The sequence below is a fragment of the Ceratotherium simum genome, chromosome 24, assembly GCF_057802395.1.
Source record: "Ceratotherium simum simum isolate JZ-2026a chromosome 24, ASM5780239v1, whole genome shotgun sequence".
NCBI classification, from domain to species: domain Eukaryota; kingdom Metazoa; phylum Chordata; class Mammalia; order Perissodactyla; family Rhinocerotidae; genus Ceratotherium; species Ceratotherium simum.
In genome coordinates, this window is record NC_141923.1 from 30,485,017 (window position 1) to 30,492,962 (window position 7,946).

The window sequence follows — 7,946 nt, forward strand, 5'->3', positions numbered from 1 at the left end:
AGGAAAACACAGTATTGAATATGGCCTGTAATGAATCCATTTCTTTTTTTTTTTTTAAAGATTTTATTTATTTATTTTTTCCCCCAAAAGCCCCAGTAGATAGTTGTATGTCATAGCTGCACATCCTTCTAGTTGCGGTATGTGGGACGCCGCCTCAGCATGGCTGGAGAAGCGGTGCGTCGGTGCGCGCCCAGGATCCGAACCCAGGCCGCCAGCAGCGGAGCGCGCGCACTTAACCGCTAAGCCACGGGGCTGGCCCTGAATCCATTTCTTATATACATTTGGCTTAAGGGGCTTGAAAGAAAAAGGAGAAAGAGCAAAAATAGACTAGTTTAGGAATGAGAAGGGAGACATAATCATAGTACAAAACAGAAAAAGAATAAAGAATTTTGAGAGACTGCAACATACAACTCTATGACAGCAAATTTGAAGTCCTGGAGAAAATAGATTGTTTCCTATCAAAATACAAACTATCAAATTTGACCCAAGAAGAAATGAAAAACCAGGATAGGTTACTTATCATTGATGAAATCAGAAAGGTGATTCAGAATTTACCATTAAAAAAGAGTGCCAGATAGATTCAAAGCAGAATTTTATCTAACCTTTAAAGAATGGGTGATTCTGAAGTTATCTAAAATATTCCAAGCTATAGGAAAAAATAAAATCTTCCAATTTGTTTTGCAAAGCCAGCATAATTTTACAACCCAAATCTGATAAAGGTAGTACAAAAATAGAGTTATAGACCAATCTCACTAAGGAACATATATTTGCAGAAATTCTAAATAAATTATCAGCCAAAAGAATCTAGCAAAAAGAGCTTAGCAATATATCAAACACACACACACAAAACAACAACAACAACAAATACCCACCAAAACCCCCCAATATACCAGCACTAGGAAGGCTTTGTTGAGGTGATTCAATATCGGGACATTTCTCAATAAAATCCATGATTTAAATAATGGAGAAAAACCATACGATCATATCAATAGGTGCTAAAAACACATTTGATAAAATTCATCTCATTTCTAATAAAAACTAGTAATAGACTGAAACAACTTAAATATGTTAAAAGCTATTTACCGAAAACCGGTAGCAAATATTGTCCTGCATGGTGAAACATAAAAATAATTTTCGTTAAAATCACCATTATGATTTGACTGGCAAATTGGAAAACGAGAAAAACTATCCTTTTTTCCCTGATATGATTACGTACCTAGAAAAACTGAGAGACTCTAGTTTAAAAAGAAAAGTTACCAGAATTAATAAGATAATTTGGTAGTGGAGGTGGATTTTAAATAAGTATAAAGATAAGAACTTCTCTCTACTAAATGTGGAAATGGGAAAAGTATTGCATTTACAATAGCAACAAAAATAATGAAATACTTAGATATAAATCTAACAGGACGTAGGACCTATATAAAGAAAACTGCAAAATATTATAAATCCACAAATGAATATCTGAATAAATGCAAGGCATACCATATTCTTGGATACGGAAACAATATTTAAAATGTCAGTTCTGGGCCGGCCCCGTGGCTTAGCAGTTAAGTGCGCGTGCTCCGCTGCTGGTGGCCCGGGTTCGGATCCCAGGCGTGCACCGAGGCATCGCTTCTCCCGCCCTGCTGAGGCCGCGTCCCACATACAGCAACTAGAAGGATGTGCAGCTGTGACATACAACTATATACCGGGGCTTTGGGGGCGGGGGGGAAGTCAGTTTTCCGAAAAATAATATATACATTTAATGCAATTCCACTTAGGGTGCTCATAGGATTTTTCTTAATTAGATAAAATAATCTTAAATTTTATACAAAGGATACTGAGACACCATGGAAAAAAGAATATCAGATGTCAGAACTTACTGGTATAGGAATTGGTATTGGCATAGGAATCATTAGATAGAGCAGCGGAGCAGAAGTGAGAATCCAGAACTGATACACATGAGAGGTTAATATATAATAAAGGAGGCATTTGAATTCAGTAGATAAAAGATAAACTACTTTTTAAATGATGTTAGTTCAACTGGTTATCCTGCCAGAAGAAAGTAAATTTGGACCCCTATCTTACTTCCTACACACAAATAAATTTCTTTTTTTTTTTTTTAAAGATTTTTATTTATTTTTTATTTTTTGCCCCCAAAGCCCCAGTAGATAGTTGTATGTCATAGCTGCACATCCTTCTAGTTGCTGTATGTGGGACTCGGCCCCAGGATGGACAGAGAAGTGGTGCCTCAATGCGCACCCGGGATCCGAACCCGGGCTGGCAGCATCGCAGCGCACTTAACGACCAAGCCACAGGGCCGGCCCACAAATAAATTTCTGATGGAAAAAAGATAAATGTAAAAATAAGATAAATATTTTACGAGATAATTTAGGAGGCTACATGTATTTTCTAAGAGTCAAGGAGATCTTTTTAACCAAGACTGGAAGCCCAGAAGTTATGAAGGAAAAGCTAAACATATTTGACTAGAAAATTTTACAAAAATTGTATTATAAATGGTACCATAAAGTTAACGGGCAAATGATAGCATCTGTGATGCAGATGGCAGTAAAAGGGTTAATTTCTATAAAGTTAATCTTACGAATTTCAGCTCTTATAAATTGAGAAGAAAAATACTAAATAATGCAATAGAAAAATGGGCAACAGATATGAAGAGAAAATTCACAGAAGAACAAGTCCAAATATCCAACTGCCATAAAAAAGATGCTCAGGTTTCTTGGTGGTCAGGATAGGGCCATTGGCAGCACCTTCCCACAAACTAGAAAAGGTTGGAGCCCCACCTCTGCGCTGAACACAGTCAGAACGCGTGGTTTTATAAGCCATTCGTGGGCTGGATTTCAGCCCCATCACACTGCACAAATAGCACAATGCATGCAGTGGTCCAGACTCGGAGAAATGCAAATGAGTAATGAAACATTGCTTCGTATCCATTAAACTGGCGAAAACTTAAAAAGAGCTATAATACCTGTTGCCAGCAGGGATGTGGGGGAAAGTGTGCTCTCATTCATTGGAGATGTAAAGTGTTCCCGCCTTTTTGGAAAGCAATCTGGCAATATCTATTAACATTAAAAATACATAGTCCCCTTGACCCTAGAATCCTACTCCTAGGAATCTATTCCATAAAAATAAAAGTGCTAATTTGTAAGGACATGTGTGCAAGAATGTTTATTGCAGCGTTGTTTGTAGCTGCCAAGAACTGGAAACATGGTGAATGGCTATCAATCAGGGAATGGCTGAAAAATTAAAACATATTACTCCATAGAATATAACATGGCCATTAAATGGAATGAATTATAGCCTTACCAGATGTCTGACAGAGATTTCCATGAGATACTGGTGAGTGGGAAAAGCGAGATGCAAAATGAGTGTAATATGATTCCATTATTGTAAAAAACAGAACCCCCAAACCTGCCTGTATACGGGGGTGTATTTGAATATGTATATCTGTGTGTATGTTTATGGTAACAAGGGAAAACTATATGGACACATTCTAGGTTGTTAATATTGGGGGAAGAGAGAAAAAGAGGAATAAAGTTGGCCACAATAAAAACAGCACGTAGAGTGTAATCCTATTCACGTGAAATGGTGGGAATGTCTGTGCATAGGAGTGTGTGCACATACACGTGTGTTCATAAATGTATCAAAGGAAGTTCACCTCAGTGTTACTGGTGAGGATGGAGAGATTTCAGGGGACTTTTATTTTCATGATTCTTTATGTATTGTTCCAATTCTTTATAATGGAAATGTATGATTTTTATATCCAAGAAGAAGGAAGTTATTTTCATTTTGAAAATAAAATAACAAAAAACAAACAAACCCCAAACTCCAAACACTAATATGACTCAGTAATGCACACGTTTTTATTTACAGTTGGCTGGAGGGGACTCAACTTGAAAAAGGTATGGAAAAGAACAAACAAAGCGAATGTCTAGTGCTCTGAAGTATTACCTCCATGGCAAATTATGGGGCAGTTCGGAAAGTGTGTGAAGTCGCACGCATGTTTGCTACAGCATATCTTTTTGATGGTTTTGCCATGTCAACAGAATTATTTGCTGCCTTTTGTAAATTTTTAAAAACTTTCGGTTTTTAAAGTAAAAATTTTGGTATTTTTTCTTTGTGGGAGAACCCAGAGGAGGCGGGAAGGCCACAGGAGGGGAAAGACCAGTGTGAGTGAAATGTGAGGAGGCCTCTCCAGCAGCCGAGGGCACCGGCTCGTGTTGCCTGCTGCTTTGAAGGTGTATGGTTTTATCTGCTTGAGAAAGCGGTTTCCATCCTGTTTTCAGGTACCCAGCGATAATAGCATTGTGTGATATTACAAACCCAGCATTGCGACTTTTAGTTTTGAGAGTGAAATTCATCTTTGTGTTTTGAAGATTTTTTTTTTTTTTTTCCCCCCAAAGCCCCAGTGGATAGTTGTGTGTCGTAGCTGCACATCCTTCTAGTTGCTGTATGTGGGACTCAGCCCCAGGATGAACGGAGAAGTAGTGCCTCGATGCGCACCCGGGATCCGAACCCGGGCCACCAGCATCGCAGCGCGCGCACTTAACCACCAAGCCACAGGGCCGGCCCATCTTTGTGTTTTGGACTGGAGAGAAGAGTTATTTGGTCTGGGGTTTAGAGATTGGGAAACTTGTTTTACTCAGTCATCCCTTTATAAATTGAGAAAACAAGGAAATTCTTTCCTGCCTGTGAAATGAGGATCCTGAGAGTATGTCTAAGGAGTTGTCGAGAAGTTTAAATGGGCTCATATGTAAAGTGCTTTAGAATAGTGCCCGCACTTGGAAGCACTACATTAAGTGGTGCTATTATTATTATTATTATTACTAATCTTTTCTCATTGGTTGGTCTCCATCTGTTTGCACAGGAAGCACTTTTTTGGGGGGGACCAGGGAGATGGCCTATAATATAAAGGCCTGATGTAGTTTAAGATTCTGAGACACTGTCTGAATTACTTTGCATTTGATACTTCACCCAACACCGTGAGCTTGAGGGCGCTAAATTCTATCTGTTGGCAAAATTAAATCAATGGTTACTACAGTCACCTCATAATGAGACTTAGGGATTTAATAGGATATTAAAAATACTTTGATTTCTTTAAATAAATGGAGTTTTCAATAAAAATTAGGTGTTACTGATTCTTTGGGATAGGATACATAGAATGATAGAAATATCTAGCCGTTTTTATCAAGGATGTTTTTCTCTAATAATTAAAAAAAGAACCTTTAAAAATATCATGCGATGAGGATGAATTTAGGGGTTTTGCTTTTGGGTTTGGTGTTTTGTTTCATCCTGTGACGATGTCCCACCACCTGTATGACCTCTATAGTTCTGAGAGCAGAGTCTTTCAATGCCGTTACTAACTGTCTATACCTCCTCCACTCTCCCTGAATTCTGGATAAGCTATTTTGACCCACCCACTGGGAGAGCACTCCTGATATTTGAAGGTCAGGAGCCCTGAAAAGAAGGCAGGAGAAGAGAAGGCCTCATTCCTCTGCATTAGCTGTGAGCCAGCAAAAGAAACCCCCGCAGAGCTCCCAGATTTTAAAAGCACCCTGGTGCGTAATGACAATTGTGTGAGTGCAGAGCAAATGCAGGAGGACTCTGCCCCTCTCCCACCTCATTCTTTGTAGTCCTTACTTAAAATAGAAACCAGTTAAACGTGGTGGCCAGTTGGTAGCCTGAATTTTTACTCCCAATGCTCATCTGCCTGCCTCACTTTTGGAAACATTGAGTAAGTTCCTGGTGTGGCACCCCCTCCTGAAGGGCTCTGTCTAGGAGACAGATTTGTACCTCTTTCCCAGCAGCACGGTGTGCCCTTGATGCGTTTAAGGCATCTGGTCTTCCTTTATTCTCTTGGTTCTGGAAAGATGATTGGGAATGATAATTTGAGTTTTCACAGTCTGTCCTCTGGGCACCTCTCTCCAGAGAGTCTGAGAGAGTGTCTGAGGCATAGATCTGTCTGTGACTTCTAGGCCAAATGAAGTAGTTATCGGAAGCATCAGCCATCAGGAGGTATGGGCTTTGAGACTTTTCCAAAAGGCAGGGCAGGCCCAGTCTGTAAAACAGCATCTCAGGGCTTTCCACTGGATGTTCAATTTCAGGTAATTGACCATTCGGGGGCCACAAATATAGGCTGTAAATCCAACATGACATTTGCATAGGCAGAAGCGAAAGTGCTGTAGATTTCATAAGTAAAGAAATCAGCATGGTGCATATCATACATTCGCACTGAAGTTGTACAGGGCATGTCTCTCCAAGTTCTCGGAGCAGGGAGAATATAGGTTTCAATGCATTGCTGGTTATCCCAGCAATCCAGGCACCCTGATCCAAATGGATCATTGCATGCTTTTTCTTCTTAAGACTTGTAGTCCTTTGCAGAAAGTGGAATAGCCAGGGAATACTTACCCCATATATGGTTGAATCTACTGAATATAAACTTCTGGCCACAAAAGAAACTGGACTGGCAAGCGATTTGAGGCAAGTCTGTGTGGTTAATTTTTTCTTCTTCTCTCAATGAATAACAGATCTGATACCAAAACAGCTTTGGCTGTGGAACTGGGCATGTCTTTTCCACCTGACTCAGCATGGGTGATAAATAAATCAAGTCTGTTTTACTGCTCTAACAGTATGTGGGATCATGGGTAATCTTTTCTCAGAGGCAAGCCATGTTCCCCACTTCCCTGAACTTTGCAGATGGGTTCACCAGAGCTTGGAGAAGAAAAGATGATTTGCTTTTACGACATCATGCACATTTTGGTTGAGCCAGTGGAGCAGTTTCCTCAGTTTTAACCAGGTGACCCAGTCGTAGTTCTTACTCAACTGTATCATTCAGACAGTATTCTAAAATCTGAGCAGTCAAGTTTTCTATTGCTGCATCTGTTTGTCAGGTGGTGTATTCATTACACGTCAATGCCCTGATGTGGCATTAATCCAGGCTGTTTGCCGTGGATAATGCCATTCACTCATTCAACAAACATCTTGTGAATACCTACTATGTTCCAAGACTTTGTGACAGAAGGGCTCATTTGTATCATATTGGTGCTTTTTCAACCTCTCTCGGCTTTGGAGTTATCATGGAGTAAACATTGTTAGGTTTGGAGGTTTCTTCCAGGGCTGGAACCCTGCAGGGTTTCCCAACTTTTGTGGCTTTCGAAAAGTGTCTTTCCCACTCACTGACACTAGAGGGCGCTCAATTGCCAGTAACAAATTTGGGCATGGGGACTGTGCATAACTTCGACTTGGGTTTTACTCTTTTCAGTAAAGAACAGTTGCACAACTCCGTTCTCCTCCTAATGGGGTGTCAAAAGAGGAGACACTCTAACCTGGACTAGACATTGGTTTCCATTAAGGCTTTCTTCCTTAAAATCCAGTCTTTTGAAATATCCCTGTTAACAGTGAGTAACTTGCTAGTAATTGTGCCTCCTGGATATCACATTTACTAGCATCCTATTGTCAGCCGCCACATCCATGATATCCATGATATCCCAAAAAGAAATTCTGGAAAAGAGTGACTCCTTTATAGACTCAAAGGATTTACCGAGAGGCCAATTCGGCTTTCATTTTGCTGTTTTGTCTAATGTCCTTTTCCCTTGAACACAGGCAAGTCTTGCCTCTCATTTTGGCCCAGCATTATCTGGCTTCAGCTGATTTCGTGGACCACATTCTGTTAACCTCTGACTCCTCCTAACGCCACCATTCCTTATCTTCTGTTCTTTCCCTTCTTCGTGTCTCATAAGCACTCAATCTTTCATCTTCAACCTGAGGAGAAGGGAGACTTATTTCTCAAGTTGCTTTTCTTTAGGTCGCTTACGCTATCACATGTATCCCAATAACCCTTAGAAGCTGGTATCAATATCCCCATTCTACAGATGAGTAAACTGAGGTTTGGGATTTTCGCCTGCCTGCGGCTGTGTACCTTGGAAATAGTCAAGCCAGAATTCAGTTCT